The sequence below is a fragment of the Chiloscyllium plagiosum genome, chromosome 36, assembly GCF_004010195.1.
Source record: "Chiloscyllium plagiosum isolate BGI_BamShark_2017 chromosome 36, ASM401019v2, whole genome shotgun sequence".
Classification (NCBI taxonomy): domain Eukaryota; kingdom Metazoa; phylum Chordata; class Chondrichthyes; order Orectolobiformes; family Hemiscylliidae; genus Chiloscyllium; species Chiloscyllium plagiosum.
In genome coordinates this window covers 24224767-24240747 of record NC_057745.1, presented here as the reverse complement: position 1 = coordinate 24240747, position 15981 = coordinate 24224767, and the positions used below count along the sequence as shown (strand labels likewise).

At 38.6% G+C, this 15981-nt stretch overlaps 1 long non-coding RNA gene across 2 annotated transcripts in view; it reads right to left on the bottom strand.

The window, feature by feature from the left end:
• Positions 1-15981, bottom strand: part of LOC122541046 — a 59927-nt gene that overhangs the window by 24188 nt on the left and 19758 nt on the right. The window contains exon 4 of one of the 2 annotated variants that reach the window (XR_006309496.1): positions 6199-6278. The exons of the other annotated variant lie outside the window; for it this stretch is intronic. This is a non-coding gene — a long non-coding RNA (uncharacterized LOC122541046). Of the gene's footprint in view, positions 1-6198; positions 6279-15981 lie in introns of those variants that run through there. 2 annotated transcript variants of the gene reach the window in all.

Below are 15981 nucleotides of genomic sequence, written 5' to 3'. Positions count from 1 at the left end.
TCCTCTGCACCTTTTCCAATGCTTCCACATCCTTTCCGAAATATGGCGACCAGAACTGTACACAATATTCCAAGTGTGGCCGCACTAGCACTTTGTATAGTTGCAGCATGATATTGCGGCTCCGGAACTCAATCCCTCTACCAATGAAACCTAACACACCGTATGCTTTCTTAACAGCACTATCAACCTGGGTAGCAACTTTCAGGGATAAATGTACATAGACTCCAAGATCCTTCTGCACATCCACACTACCAAGAATCTTTCCATTGACCCAGTAGTCTGCCTTCCTGTTATTCTTCCCAAAGTGCATCACCTCACATTTAGCTGCATTGAACTCCCATTTGCCACCTGTCAGCCCAATTTTGCAATTTATCCAAGTCCCCCTGCAACCTGTAACATTCTCCAAACTGTCCACTACTCCACCAACTTTAGTGTCACCTGCAAATTTACTAATCTATCCACATATGCCTGCATCTAAGTCATTTATAAAAATAACAAACAGCATGGTCCCAAACAGATCCTTGTGGCACACCACTAGTAACCGGAATCCAGGCTGAATATTTTCTATCAACAACATTTGCTGCCTTCTTCCAGAAAGCCAGTTTCTAATTCAAGCTGCTAAATCACCCTCAATTCCATGCCTCTGCATTTTCTCCAACAGCCTACCATGTGGAACCTTATCAAAGGCTTTACTGAAATCCATGTATACCACGTCAATTGCCCTACCCTCATTCACATGCTTGGTCACCTTCTCAAAAAACTTAATGAGGTTTGCGAGACACGACCTGCCCTTGATTAAATCATGTTGACTATCTGAAATCAAATTGTTGCTTGCTAGATGATTATAAATCTTATCTCTTATAATCCTTTCCAAAACCTTTCCTACAATAGAAGTAAGACTCACTGGTCTATAATTACCTGGGTCATCTCTACTACCCTTCTGGAACAAGGGTACAACATTTGCAGTCCTCTGTTACTAAACGTGTAGACAATGATGACTCAAATATCAAAGCCAAAGGCTCTGCTATCTCCTCCCTAGCTTCCCAGAGAATCCTCGGATAAATCCCATCCGGCCCAGGGGACTTGTCTACTTTCACTCTTTCTAGAATTGATAACACCTGTTTGTAACTGATCTCAATCCTTTCTAGTTTAATATCTCGTACCTCATTCTTCTCCTCAACAATATTCTCCTTTTCCTGAGTGAAAACCGATGAGAAATGTTCATTTAGCACCTCTCCGATCTCAAATTCCCACTTCTGTCTTTGACTGGCCCTATTCCTACCCTAGTCGTCCTTTTATTCCTCACATACCTATAGAAAGCTTTTGGGTTCTCCTTTATTCTATTTGCTAAAGACTGCTCATGTCCTCTCTTTGCTCTTCTTAATTCTCTCTTTAAATCCTTCCTAGCTGATCTGTAACTCTTCATCACCTCCTCTGAACCATCTTGCCTCATCAACACATAAGCCTCCTTCTTCTGCTTAACAATAGATGCAATTTCTGTCCTAAACCACGGTTCCCTTACCTTATCACTTCCTCCCTGCCTCACAGGGACATACCTATCAAAGACACGCAATATCTGTTCCTTAAACCTACACATTTCCATTGTCTGCATTCCCAGCATTTTGCTACCCCATTCTATGCATCCTAAATTCTTGCCTAATCACATTATAATTGCCCTTGCCCCATCGATAACTCTTGACCTGTGGCATGTACCTATCCCTTTCCATCGCTAAACTAATCGTAACTGAATTATGGCCACTCTCTCCAAAGTGCTCACCTACAACTAAATCAAACACCTGGCCTAGTTCATGACCAAGCACCAGATCCAGTGTGGCCTCCCCTCTTTTGGCCCTTGGACCTACTGTGTCAGGAAATCCTCCTGTACACATTGGACAAAAACTGATCCATCCGATGTACTAGAGTTACAGCATTTCCAGTCAATGTTGGGGAAGTTAAAGTTCCCCATAATGACCATCCTGTTCCTTTCACTCCTACCCAGAATAATTTTGCCAATCCTCTCTTCCACCTCCCTGAAACTCTGTAGAGGCCTATAAAAACCTCCAAGCAGAGCGACCTTTCTTCTCCTGTTCCTAACCTCATCGTACGGTATGCTGTAAAAGATGCTGCACAAATCAAAGTTAGTTTTTTCTTTATACACCAGCAATTTCCCATGACCAGCAATGTTGTGGATGACAATATCATCTGATGTCAGTGGTCTTGATTAGTGTGAGAATACTGCACAGAACAATGCCTTGTTCTTCCTGTGAAATACCATGTAATCCTACAACAATGAGCTAAACTACTGCACAGGGACTGCACCCTAATATTACAACCGATGGACAACATGCAGATGTTGTCCAATATTATGCTTCCAAGACTTATTATGTGCTGTAATCCTACACGTTTCCAACACTTATCCACTATGTTGACATTGCACAGAATTACATGATAGTTAGATGCCAGTGTTGGCACAATTGCTGACAATTGTGTCTCTAACGTAGAACATTTCTGTCTGTAGTACCACTCCATAAATTTGAGCACATAAGCTAAGCTGGCACTCTAGCACTGTGCACTATCAGCAATTCTGTCTTTTAGATTAGTCATTAAATCAAGAACCAATCTACACAGTTAAGTGGATGTAAAAGTTCCCATAGTGCTAGTTGAGCAAGAGTGTCGGTGTTCTCCATGGTGTCTTGATCAATTTTTTTCTCCAAACCAGCAACAGTAAAACAGATTGTCTAATCATTATTTCAACTGTAAAGCTCCCCAAGGGTAGGTATTATGACCCTTGCTTTTCTTGATATACATTAGTGGTCGAGAACATGGTGCACAGGGGGATATTTCAAAGTTTGCAGATGACAGAAAGCTTGGGAACATTACAAACTGTGGGCAGAACAATGCAGAACTTCAAAACGACATAGAAAGGTTGGTAGTGAAAACAGCTGGGTGCAAATGAGTTTCAATATGGAGAAATGTGAAGTAATGCACCTTGTCAGGAAAAACATGGAGGGACAGTAGAAAATAGGAGCAAGAGTACTTAAGGGAGTACAGAAGCAGAAGCAACTAAATGTTTAGTACCCGATTCACTGAAGGTGGCAGGACAGGTAGAGAGAGCAGTAAATAAAGAATCCAGTGTCCTAGGTTTTATTAAATAAGGCATCAAGTATAAGAGTAAGGATACTGTACAGAACTTATACAAGACACTTGTTAGCCCTCAGCTGGAGTATTGTGTACATTTCAGGGTGCCACACCACAAGGAGGTTGTGAATGAATTGGAGAGTGTGACAAAGAGTAGTTCCAGGGATGAGAAACTTCAGTTATGAGGTTGATTGGAGAAGTTGGGTCTGTTTTTCTTGGAGAGAAGGCTAAGAGGAGGTCTGTAATGTGCAAAATAAAACTGTTTCACATAACAAGTGGTTTGGGTCTGGAAATGTGTTGGAGGTAGAGTCAATTGAGGCATTCAACAGGGCATTGAATGATTATTTGAATGGAAACAATGCACAAAGGTATGGAGAAAAGGCAGGATAATGGCACTAAGTCACAATGCTATGTTGAAGATTTGGCATGAATGCAAATGGCCCAATGGCCTGATTCTGCACTGCAATGATGGTGATTTCGTGATAAGTTGTTTGCGGGAACTTGCTGTTCAAAAATTGGCTGCTGTATTACAACAGTAACTACACTTCAAAAGTATGTCATTGCTCTTAAAGTACTTGAAACCAACCCACAGTTTTGAAAAGCATTCTTAAAATGAAAGTCTTTCTTGATTTCCTTTCAATGGCTAAGTATATAGCACAGGCAAGGAAGGGCCGATGTAACATGCTCAATAATAGGTTAGCCCAACTGAGCTAAGGCAGCAGTAAGGTTGCTGCAATTGGCTCTGGGAAAGGAATGATTGGCAGCCTCCCAGCACCTATTCAATGCTGGCTGTTTGAAGTGTCTGTGAGTGAAGATCAGTTAAAGGCAGGATCAAGGTTGGCAATGATGCTGATGATATACAGTAATAGCCTGCCAATATTTACCACCATAGCCTCACAGATGAATAATAGGTGCATGGTGTAGGTTCCAAGTGGTGGTTAGCACCCACAGAATTGTAGCCCAGTAAAGAGTCAAAGTCTCAGGAGAAAAAAAGAGATAAAATTGTAAGGCAGCAAATCACAATAATAGTTATCAGAGGGCTAAGAACTATAGATTTCACTTGAGAACAATATTTGGTCAGGTAATTTAATAATTGAAGAAATTATAATTTAAATTTTAGTCTTTAGTTTTTAACTTAAATTTAAATTTAAATTATAATTTAAGTTAAACACTAAAGACTAAAAACTATTTATCATATGCAATATGGAAACAATGTTATTTAAAATATCTTTTAAATATTAATATAAAATAAAATACACGACTGAAATATTTTAATTAATATATCAAAGGATTTCAGCTTGTAACAGAAAGGTTCTTTTGCCTTTGAGAGAAAAGTTTGCTTCTACTCCTCCAGTGCATTTTAAGTAATGTGGCATTTTTTCCTTCTGTAGCTGAATTAAATAACTTGTTAGCCCTGAAGAAAGTGTACCAAATTTCCATGGATCAAAGCTTATTAGAAGCCTTGATTGAAAGAAAATAATGTTGGTTTGGTGTTAAGGGAAATCATGTCAAACAATCTATTTGAGCTCTTTGAGGAAGTAACACGTGCTGTGGATAGTCAGGAGCTGGTGGATGTACTGTACTTAGATTTTCAAAAGGCATTTCATAAGGTACCACATAAAAGTTTGTTGTGGAATCTAAAAGCTCATGGTATAGAGTAACACACTGGCATAGACAGAAGATTGGCTAATTAGCAGGAAACGTATTAGGGATAAATGGCTCATTTCTGGTTAGCAATGATATGCTGCTGGGATTGCTACTGGGATCTCAACCTTTTACAACTTCTGTGAATACCTTGGATAAAAGAATGGTAGGTGCCAAATTTATAAATGACACAAAGGTAGATCGGAAACTACGTTTCAAAGGGGACATCAGAAAGCTGCAAAAAATTATTAATTATTTAAGTGTGTGAACAAAGATTTGGCAAATGAAATAAAATGTGAGAGAATGCAAAATTGTTAATTTTGGGAGGAAGAATAGAAAAGCATATTATCTAAATGTTAACATAGTGCAGAGCTCTGGGATGCTGAGGGAGCTGTGTGTGCAAGTATATGAATCACAAAAGCTGAGTAATGCATGTAAAAATGACTGGGAAAGCAAATACAACGCTACCATTTATTGCAAGGGGTATTGAATACAAAGTGGAGAGATTAGGTTTCAGTGTCCTGTGTCATAGGGCACTAGTGAGCTATCTGGAGTACTGCATACAGTATTAGTTACTTTATTTAAGTAAGGATGGAACTGCATTGGAAACAGTTCAGAGAAGATTTACCAGAGGAAGGGCTGGACAGTTTAGGCCTCTATCTGCTAGAGTTTAGAAGTGTAAGGGGTGATTTGATACAAACACAGGGGTTTAAAAGGGTCATTGTGGAGTGGATGTAAGATTATGTGAAAATTTAGAACTAGGGGTCACAGTTTAAACGTAAGGGATTGCCTATTTAAGACAACTGAGGTGAATTTTTGGGATCAAGAATCTGGAATTTTCTTGTTAAAAATGTCATGGAAGCTAACGTTTCAAATATTATTAAGGCAGAAGTGGATACATTCTTGGTAAGCAAAGGGACAAGTTGACAAGTAGTGGGATTGTGGATTTAAAGTTAAAATCCAAACATCCATAATTTTGTTAAATGGTGGAGTAGAGTCAAGGGCTTGATTCCCTGACTCCTGCTATTCACTCATGTTTGTGTGTTACTAAACTTTGGCCGGTGCGATATTGTTAGTATTCCATTGAAGGTATATAGTCTTGGGCGCAGTTAATGTGCTGCTCCCTTATACTCTAATAGCAATGAAGAACATATGATTTTTTCTTAACCTCCACCAGTAGTAACAATGACAAAGATTATTACTACTTCTTGTGGGTGAAATAATTCTGTATTCTTATTACTAAAGGGACAAGTGTGAAAAAAGCACCAAAAATCCACCAACATTGAAATATTCTAGTTAGTATCATTCAAAACTTTTGTGCAATTCCAAGAGTTTCAGAAGACAATACTCGTAAATAGACTCTGAAGAAGATTCAATACGAAATTGTTGACTGAGTCTTAATTCACTATTTATTGTCCTCGTGTCAAAATCATTGGTGCTATCAATATTTTTGTATATTGATTGTTCATTTCATGGCAGGTTGTTCATTCAGACATCTGGAAAAACAAAAGAAACACAACAAGGTCACATGGCTTCAGAAGAGGCATGTTGGGAAGGAGAAGGGAAGAGTATAGAAAAGGGGAGTGAGGCAGCATCAGTGGCAGAATAAAGAGACATGGAGTAGAGAATATTATAGCCGGATCCTTCCTGCTTCCTTCTTAATAAGTTAAAGGACTCCAGAACAAGGCTTGTTATTTAAAGAGGGGAGATGCTGGTCAGCAAAATTATTATTGAATGCAATTTTACCCTAATATATCTGACTTCCATTGAGGTCAATTGACAGTAAAATTAGGCAAGATGTGAAATGGATGTCCAACTAAAATCCATCTGATTACCCTCCATTGGGTCAGATTAAAGTGACCTCCATTTCCACAGATGGAAGAAAATTAGTTCAGCAATGTTATTCTGCGAGTTGTCCTATCACTTTGCCTACAGATAGAATAAGACAAACTGCATTTATATTTCAGTTCTTATGCAAGACAATTTCAAACAGTTGCCTTTGTTAGATATAGAAAAATTTGATGCCATCAACTAGCTTTGAAAATGTTTCTCTCAGGCAGTTTTGCAATATATCATACACGATGTACTCATGATGAATGAATAACACTCCAGAAGGTAAAGCATCTTTCCTAATATTTGAATAATTTCACACCTCTTTTAATAATGATAAGTATGAATGGATTTTGATCTCCATTATGTTACAGCTGCAAGCTTGCAACATTCTCCAACAGCTTTGTAATGCAACAATCATACAGGAGCTCTAATGGCCTATTATCTGGTATTGAAGTGGTATTGATGATGAAAAGACCTCACTCTCTATTTGAATGGAATTTTCTGAGCTTGCTTCAGCTTCTACCCAGGCAAGAGGTATAGACTATTAAATCTGTAAAATACTTGTGGCAGAAAGTACATTTTTCATCCAGTTCTAATTTACGCACTTCATTAAATATTTGACAAGAAGCAGAAAAAATAGTCACATTTATCTGTCGACTGGATTAACCATTGTTTGAATATAACATGTTAAAAATAAAAGCAGAGCATAACTTAGAGAGCAATGAATCAAAAGGCTTTGCTCTTTGTTCTTAATATTATTGTTCAAGCAATTTTTGCAGTTCTGTGCAAGAAGTTATATATTGTTATACATGGAATGATACAGTAAAAACTCAAATCAGATAGTTGGAGCAACGGGTGACATGGACAATATGATAGTAGCTGTCAGAGTTTATTACCACCGCTTAAAGCAATTGTAGGAAACTAGATCTCAAACTCTGTTGCTATGGGTTTTGTTTTACAGGGTCTATACCTTGCCTGGAGAGAAGCTGAAGCAAGCTCAGAAAATTCCATTCAAATAGAGAGTGAGGTCTTTTCATCATGTTTGTCAGCATACAAGATATTTGTGCACGGTCCTATTCAGGAATCTTGATTTAATGCTTATGTAAGGGTCCATGCACTTGTTGTAGAACTTGTTGTGAAATTGGCTGCACCGGTGCATGACTTGCCATGTGGTTAACTCACTGAGTAACTCATGCTGTGAATAAATAGCAAGTACCCTTTGGCAGTGTTATTTGTAGAGCTTCTTCATTACACAGGGGATTGTTGCTGATTTTTCTTTTTTACACTGCTGGTCATTAAGTCTGGGCATCATTAGGACTACTAAAGTGTCAGTTTTGACTCAGTTGTTAGTATCTAGCCTCCAAGTCAAAAGGTTGTACATTTAAATTCTACTCCATGACTTGAGTACAAAAAAGGCTGAGGTTGATACTCCATGCACAATACTGAGAGGTTATTGCACTGCTGGAAGTGCAATCTTTCAAAAAATGTTAAACTGAGGCCTAATAGACTCACATAGATGTAGAAGATGCCATGGCATTATGTTAAAGAAGACATTACTTCTGGTGTACTACCAATGTTTATCTTTCAATCGACATCACTAAAACAGATTATCTGATAATTATCACATTGCTGCTTTCAGAATCTTGCTGTGCTTAAATTGGCTAATATATTTCCTATGTTACAACAGTGACTACAGTTGAAAAAAATGCTTCATTGGTGGTAAAATGCAATGAATGGTGGTCATAAAATATGCAATTTAAATGAAAATGACATTTTCCATTTGCAAACCTTGACAATTACTTCTGACTTTTGCTTCAATGTTCCATTAGATCCAGACTGCATTAGGTTGTCTTCAATGCAGTTAGAGAGCAGATACATGTGAATTTTTAGGTCCATCTTTGGGAGATAAGGAAGACCAGTTTGGAAAACAGAAGGGAGGAGAAGGCTTTGGGAGCAAAGGGTTAGGAAGGCACTGTGCAGCACTCATTGTTGATCTTCAGGTGACATTTCTCCTCCCCAAACTTCACACAGAACAATGTCACAGGTGGCATCATTTCTTTATTTGTTTATAGGATGTTGGCATCGCTGACTAGATGGGTATTTGTTGTTCATCCCTACTTTTTCCAGAGGGCAATTAAGAGCCAACTACATTGCTATGGACCAAGAATCACATATAAACAAGACCAGGGAAGAATTTTCCTTCCCTAAAGGACCTTAGTGATCAATTTTTTTGAATGACAATTGACAGTGGTTGCCATTTCTTTAATGAGTTTAAATTACACCACCTGCCATGGTGGGATTTTGAACTCATGCCCCCAGAACGTGAACCTGGGGTTCCAGATGACAAGTTCAGTGATGTTACCACTGCACCAGCGTTTTACCAATAAAGGACGAAATCACCAAGCTTTGTCATCTATTACAACCTCAGCTTTGATCTACTGAAAGAACAGCACTACCGACGATGGTCATGGTCAAACTGGTCCTTAGTTTCTCTGTTCCAGGATGTATTATGAGATATCCCCAAAGAGAGTCAAGGGGAGGCAATAAGTTAGTTATATTATTGCCGAACTGTTAATGTAGGGGAAATGTTCTGGGGACTTGGGTTCAAATCCTGCCATGGCAGATGGTAGAATTTGAATTCAATTTTTTAAAAAAATCCGTATTAAGACCATGAATTCATTCTTGGGGAAAAAAAAACATCTAGTTCACTAATGCCCATTAGGGAAGGAAATTGTTATCCTTACATGATCTGTCTACATGTGATTCCCAACCCAGGAATCCTCTGGCCAATTAGGGATGGGCAATAAATGCTGACCTTCCCAGTGATGCCCTCATCCTGTGAATGGAAAAAAATAAAACATTCCCTCTCCTCCGGGCAGCTTCTGAAGTGTAAATAGTCTGTTTGCAACACTGGGATCATGCTTGATCTCAAGGTGAGCTCCTGACCCAGAGCTGCATCAGAAAAATGAGTTTATTGAGGTGAAGTTCTGATGGGCATAGACAGGGTAGAAATGTTTCCCCTTTATAGAGGGGTCAGTAACCAAGAGGCACAATTTTGAGTTAAGTAGCAGAAGTTTAGAAGAGATTTGAGGCAAGTTGATTTCAACTTGAGGACTGTGCATGTCTGGAACTGACTACGGAGAAGGATGGTGGAGGTAGGAACCTTCAGGTCATTTAAAAAGTATCTGGATGTATACATGAAATAGCATAGCATACAAGGCTGCAGACCAATTGCTGGAAAATGGATTTAGAATAGATGGATGTTTGATTACTGGTGCAAACAGAGTGGGCTGAAGGGCCTCTTTTCATGCTGTAAAATCTTTATGACTCTATGGCCTCTTTTCTGTCCCTCTAATACATGCAAATTCACATGGCTAAGTGGTTAACACTGCTATCTCACGATGCCAGGGACCTAGGTTTGATTCTACTCTAAGGCCACCGTGTGTGAAGTTTGAGTATTCTCCCCCTATCTGTGTGGGTCTGCTCTGGTTTCCTCCTACAGAACAAAGATGTGTGGGTTAGCCATTCTAAACTGCCCATAATGTCCAGGGATATGCAGGCTAGGCAGATTAGCCATAGGAAATGCAAAGTTATAAGGTGCGGTGGGATAAGTCTGGTTGGGATACTCTTCGGAGAGTTGGTGTGGGCTTGATGGCCTGTTTCCATGCTGTAGAGATTCTATGAAGAAATCAACTCCTGCTTCAGATCCTTAAACTTTAGCTGTCTTAACTAGTTCATCGTGGACTTCTCTTTCTATTTGCTACTGTGAAATTTATTAGTGTTAGTTTGTTAAATTATTCATTAGTACATTATTATTAATATAAATATTATATATGGTATTGCAATTTGATTGTGCATATTTGCTGAGTGTTCACTATTCACTGTATATGATTAGTTAAGCCTTATCGTGGTCACTAAGGGAGAAAGACTGAACTAAATCAGCTGCTGTAAGTCTGGAAAATCCATTCTAAACATAGGAGAGTTTCAGTGCACACAGAACCTAGAATGTGTCATCTCTGCATATCTCTGAGCATTAACTACAACAATTATTGCAATACATTAAAGAGGTTATATAATTCTAAGTTATTTTTGTTGAATTAAATTGCAGGTAACCCCAAGATTGCAAGTTGCTTTTGACTGGATCAACAGATATTTATTAATTACCTTGTCAAGGGGTGATATTACTTGCCTCTGGAGTAGGGTAGTACATGGACCTGGGTCTCCTGGCTCACAGGTAGGTACTCTACCACCACACCACAAGAAAACTTAAAGACTGGTTCAATATTGCCTGCACTCCATGCTCTCTATCATCATTTTAAATGAACACACCAGCTCCTTATTGTCCACTTTGGCTGAGACTACAGGTAGAGCATCATTGCAAGCCAATACTTGGTTTCCTAGCAGCAGTCATAATTCATTTGTCCCTTTCTAGCATTTTGTGCCTTTAATCCAACCAGGTCATCAGCTCACAGGCTGTCTATTATGTTACTACAAGTGGATAATCCCTTCCAGCCATAGCTCTTGACACCTGATAGAAAACCAGGCACAACTGCAGAGGTAGCCTCCAGAGTTCTGTCAAAGCACAACTGCTCCCCCAGTGTCACACTCCTCTGACCTAGTCTACCCCACATGTGATTTTACTCCAATTGCGCACTTTCTCCCTATTACCTCCAAAATTATCCATCCAACCACTTGATTAGAAAGGCAATCGATGACAGTGCTTATTGCCACTTTCTCGGGGAAATGTAGACCAATGAAAGGTTCTGACCTGAAACATCAACTCCCTTGCTGCTTTGATGCAGCTTGATCTGTTGTGCTTTTTCCAGCTCCACACTTTATCGACTCGGAGAAATGCAGGCAGTCTTGTCAGTGGCACATATGGTGGTCATTTATTGAATTGCTTCATGTTTACTTATGAGAGTCTGTTTACTATTGATCTTGACTAGGTATGGATGCCGAGCAAAAGAATGGACACCACAGAAGCTACAAGAAGCTGACATGTAAGCATGAGTCCAGACATTTTGGGATTGTAGACATATTTAAAAGTGCTTGCAAATATAATAATGAGTGTCATCTCTACATTGCTCTGTTATATAAAAAGCCCAACTTCTGAGATTGAATGTAGATTACATTTGTTGTATCAAATGTATTAAAAGGTTATCCAAAGGTTTTATTGGAGTCACAATGTGGATATCTGGTAGATAGTATATTGGATTAGCCAATTGCATGTGAAGAAATTTGACCAGTTGTTTGTAATACTTTGATATGCAGTGTTGGGTCTAACTCTTCATGGCCTGCTCAGCCTTATTTGCAACTCTGAAATTTTATTATATAAGTTGGAGAAGGTTGGCACACACAGCACTTGAACTCATATTTATCCAATTTCAAATGTTTTCCCCTTTTTTCTCATTACAGCACAGCTGTTAAATTATAAACTCTAGAGAAAATGGACAAGATGAGAATACAGCAATATGGACTCTTGCCAGATTAAAGAAACATTGACAAGTAGACATGTTGACAAGACACAGCTTGTTCACTTGCAAACTCCAGCACTAAACAGATAAGTCAGCTTTTTGCAATATCTTTAACAAGATGACATTTACAATGCGATCTATACAATATTGGATGCAGCTTCCTACAGCTTTCGTACATCTCTTCTCTCAAACTGTCAATTTATTATTCATGGGCACTTTCTGCAAGTTTGCAAATAACAGTGACAGTCACCTGTTGTAATTTTTATTCAAACTGACTTAATTGAACAACCAAAAGTGTCTTTGAGCTAATATTTCCAGGATGTGTCCTGTTTTCTCTCTGAAGACGGGACTGAATGTCACTTTCATCTTGTCTACGCTGGGTAGTCATTGAATCATAAACATGTGCAGCACAGAAACAGACCCTTCAGTCCAACTCATTCATGCCGACCAGATATCCTAAATTGATCTAATCCCATTGACCCATATCCCTCTAAACCCTTCCTATTCACATATCCATCCAGATGTGAGGTGTGATTGTTCACTTCTCTCAGGTCATTCATTGATCTGCCTTTTCTGGACATCTGAATTAGGGATCTTCTCAATCCCGATGAGACCATTGTATGTTATCTGTGTCATAGGATTTAAAAGTGGCATTTCCAAGTTCTGGTTCTTGAGCAGAGGGACCATTGTGCAGCCAACTTCGCCTTACACAAATGAAAATGAGAGCTACTGTTAAGTCATCTGATTTCTTATAACCATGCTGATCTCCCTGGATAGAGTGGGCACCATGCTAATAATTTCTCAAGGGATGGGGTAAAGGATGTTGGATTATCTGTAACATTCCAAAACTTTGAATGTAGCAGAGATTTAGAAGTATCTGTCCATTTAAAAGCAAATGGCTGCATATAAGGATATCATTTTTGGAAGCCTGTGCTGGAGGGCATGTGGTGCAAAGGAAATGATGTTCAGAAGCCATACAGTGGCAAAATCAGTGTAAAGATAGTAAAGTGAGTCTTTGGGTTAAAGAAGATAAGGCACAGCATCTCAGCCCATTGGTGTCATGACACAAGGTCAATCCTCTTCCTTGTTGTTCTCCTTGGCATTCCAGTGTCTTTATCCTCAGAGTCAGCAGTGTTGGAAGATGAAAAGGAGATAGCAACATGGGCCAATTCTGACAGCAGATCTTAAGAAACCTATGTAATCATGCCATACACAAAGAGAATGATTCAAATATGTATGTAAAGTGTTGTCCTTCCACTTATCATGCTGGAGCATGCACGTATAGTTGACTTGTACATTTGGAAGGATGAAGCAGTACAAAAACATTGAGGTTTTTGTGTTTTGCTGATGTTACTTGAAGGGAACAGAATAAATAGAAAGAAAAAGTGATGGCCTTGCAGATATAGGCATCAGTCAGTTCTTTTGTACAAATGTGGACTGCTCACTAATATTTTGAATCATGGAAAACAAATACATAAAAGTTACAAGAAGTGATGCGGAGTTGAAATTGAACATGAGTGTAAATGCAACATAGACATAGAGACAATTTGCTACCTGCTGAAGAACACACCATGTGCTTGGTTCTGTTGAAGTCAATGGACCTGAACATTTGGTGGAAGATATATCTTGTGACAAATGCAGGACCACTTGTTTCTCATCTCTTTCCATGTCAAATCCTACCCCTATAACCTTCATTGACATTGTCAATGCTACCTGTATAAAGACAGATTGCCTGGAGGTATCTTTATAACAGATGACAGTGTTCTGCAACTGGCTCCATGCTGATCTGAAGCTTGCAGTGACATTTGACCTTAGTCATCAGCTGGTAGATATGCTTGGAACAGCAAATACTGTTGGTGGTATAATGATAAATGCAGGTAGTCTGGTTCTGCGGGTACACTGTTCATCCTGGTATTCCCTTTCGTGTCACTCGACATGGGGCATTTTGAAGATTCCAGATTACATTAATTATAACTTCACTGAACAACTGCCACAATTCCCTTAAGCTAGTTGTACACATGAGTTATGGCCAGTTTGCATAGTGCATGCTTTTTTGTCAATCTACAATTGCAATTGGGTTTGTCAAAGAATATCTGGATACTTTTGATTTTTCCTTTACAAAACATAAATATTTCTTATGAGCTATACAAAGACCAGAAAAATGTTCAAAAGGAAATTAAAATTCTGTTAGCAAATGGAAATGACAGTTTATAAAAGAAGAACTACATCCAAAAAAACAAGCAAACAAATCAAAGTAGGACAATTTGCTGTTAAACCTGCTCCCTGAATAAGACCGTGGTATATTGAACCACTCCACATTTCATTCTGCACCTCATGAACTTTCAGCCCTTTGTTTGTCAAAAATCTATCTATCTCTGTCTTAAAGCTTCCACCATATTTTCAGAAAGAGTTCAAAGACTCACAATTCTCTGTGAGAAAAAACATCTCCTTGTCAATGTTTTATATAAGTGTCTCCTGATTTTTAAACAGTGACCACTAGTTCCTGATGAACCTACAAGAGTTCTTTTAATGTGTTTACTGTCAAGATCCCTTTGGAATTTATATATTTAAAACAAATCACTGCTTATGCTTTTGAAGTTCATTGTTTAGCAGACGAACCTGTCCAGTTTTCTTCTTAAGACAACCTGCCCATTCTAAGTATCTCCCTAATGAACTCTCTCTGAACTGTTCTAATGCATTAATAATCTTCCTTAAATAAAGACCAAAACAGTACACAGTACTCCAGTGCCGTGTGTAATTGAAGCATAACCTCCAAAATTTTGTAATTAATCTTTTGCTTGTGATAAAAAATAGCATTGTTAGTTTTTTCTGATTACTTGCTGTACTTGTTCCTAACCTTTTACAATTCATGCACTAGGACACCCAGATCTCTCTGCAACTTAGAGCTCTGCAATCACTAATCATTTAGATCATTCGTAGTTTTATACTCTTCTTGCCAAAGTAGACAATTTCACATTTTCCTACATTATACTCCTTTTGCAAGATCTTTACCAATTCACTTAAGCTATTTATATCATTATGTAGTTTCCTGATATCCTTTACGCACTTATTTTCCGATTTATTTTTGTCTTGTCAGCAAATTTCAGAACCATACCTTCAGTGCCTTCAAAGTTATTTATAGAAATTGTAAAATGGCAAGAATCTAACAATGATCCTTGTGGCACACCATTCATTACATTTTGCTCATCAGAAAATGACACATTTATGCCAATCACAGTTTCTTGCTGGCTAGCCAATCTTTATTCCATGCCAATTTGTAAAGCTACAAACCTTTTATTGTACACAATCATCTTTGTTGTGGAAACTTCTCAAATATTTTCTGGAAATCTAAGTATAATTCCATTTAATCGAAAACACATTATCTTTTCAAAGAATACAACACGTTGGTTAAACATAATTTATCGTTCTCAAAACCATGTTGACTGTGCCTGATTATCCTGAATTTACCAAAGGGTCTGATTTTAACATTTGTCATAGAGTCATAGAGATGTACAGCATGGGGACAGACCCTTTGGTACAACCCATCCATGCTGACCAGATATCTCAACCCAATCTAGTCCCACCTGCCAGCACCTGGCCCATATCCCTCCAAACTCTTCCTATTCACATACCCATCCAAATGCCTCTTAAATGTTGCAATTGTACCAGCCTCCACCACATCCTCTGGCAGCTCATTCCATACACGTACCACCCTCTGCATGAAAAAGTTGCCCCTTAGGTCTTTTATATCTTTCCCCTCTCACCCTAAACCTATGCTCTCTAGTTCTGGACTCCCCAACCCCAGGGAAAAGACTTTGCCTATTTATCCTATCCATGCCCCTCATAATTTTGTAAACCTCTAAAAGGTCACCCCTCAGCCTCCGACACTCCA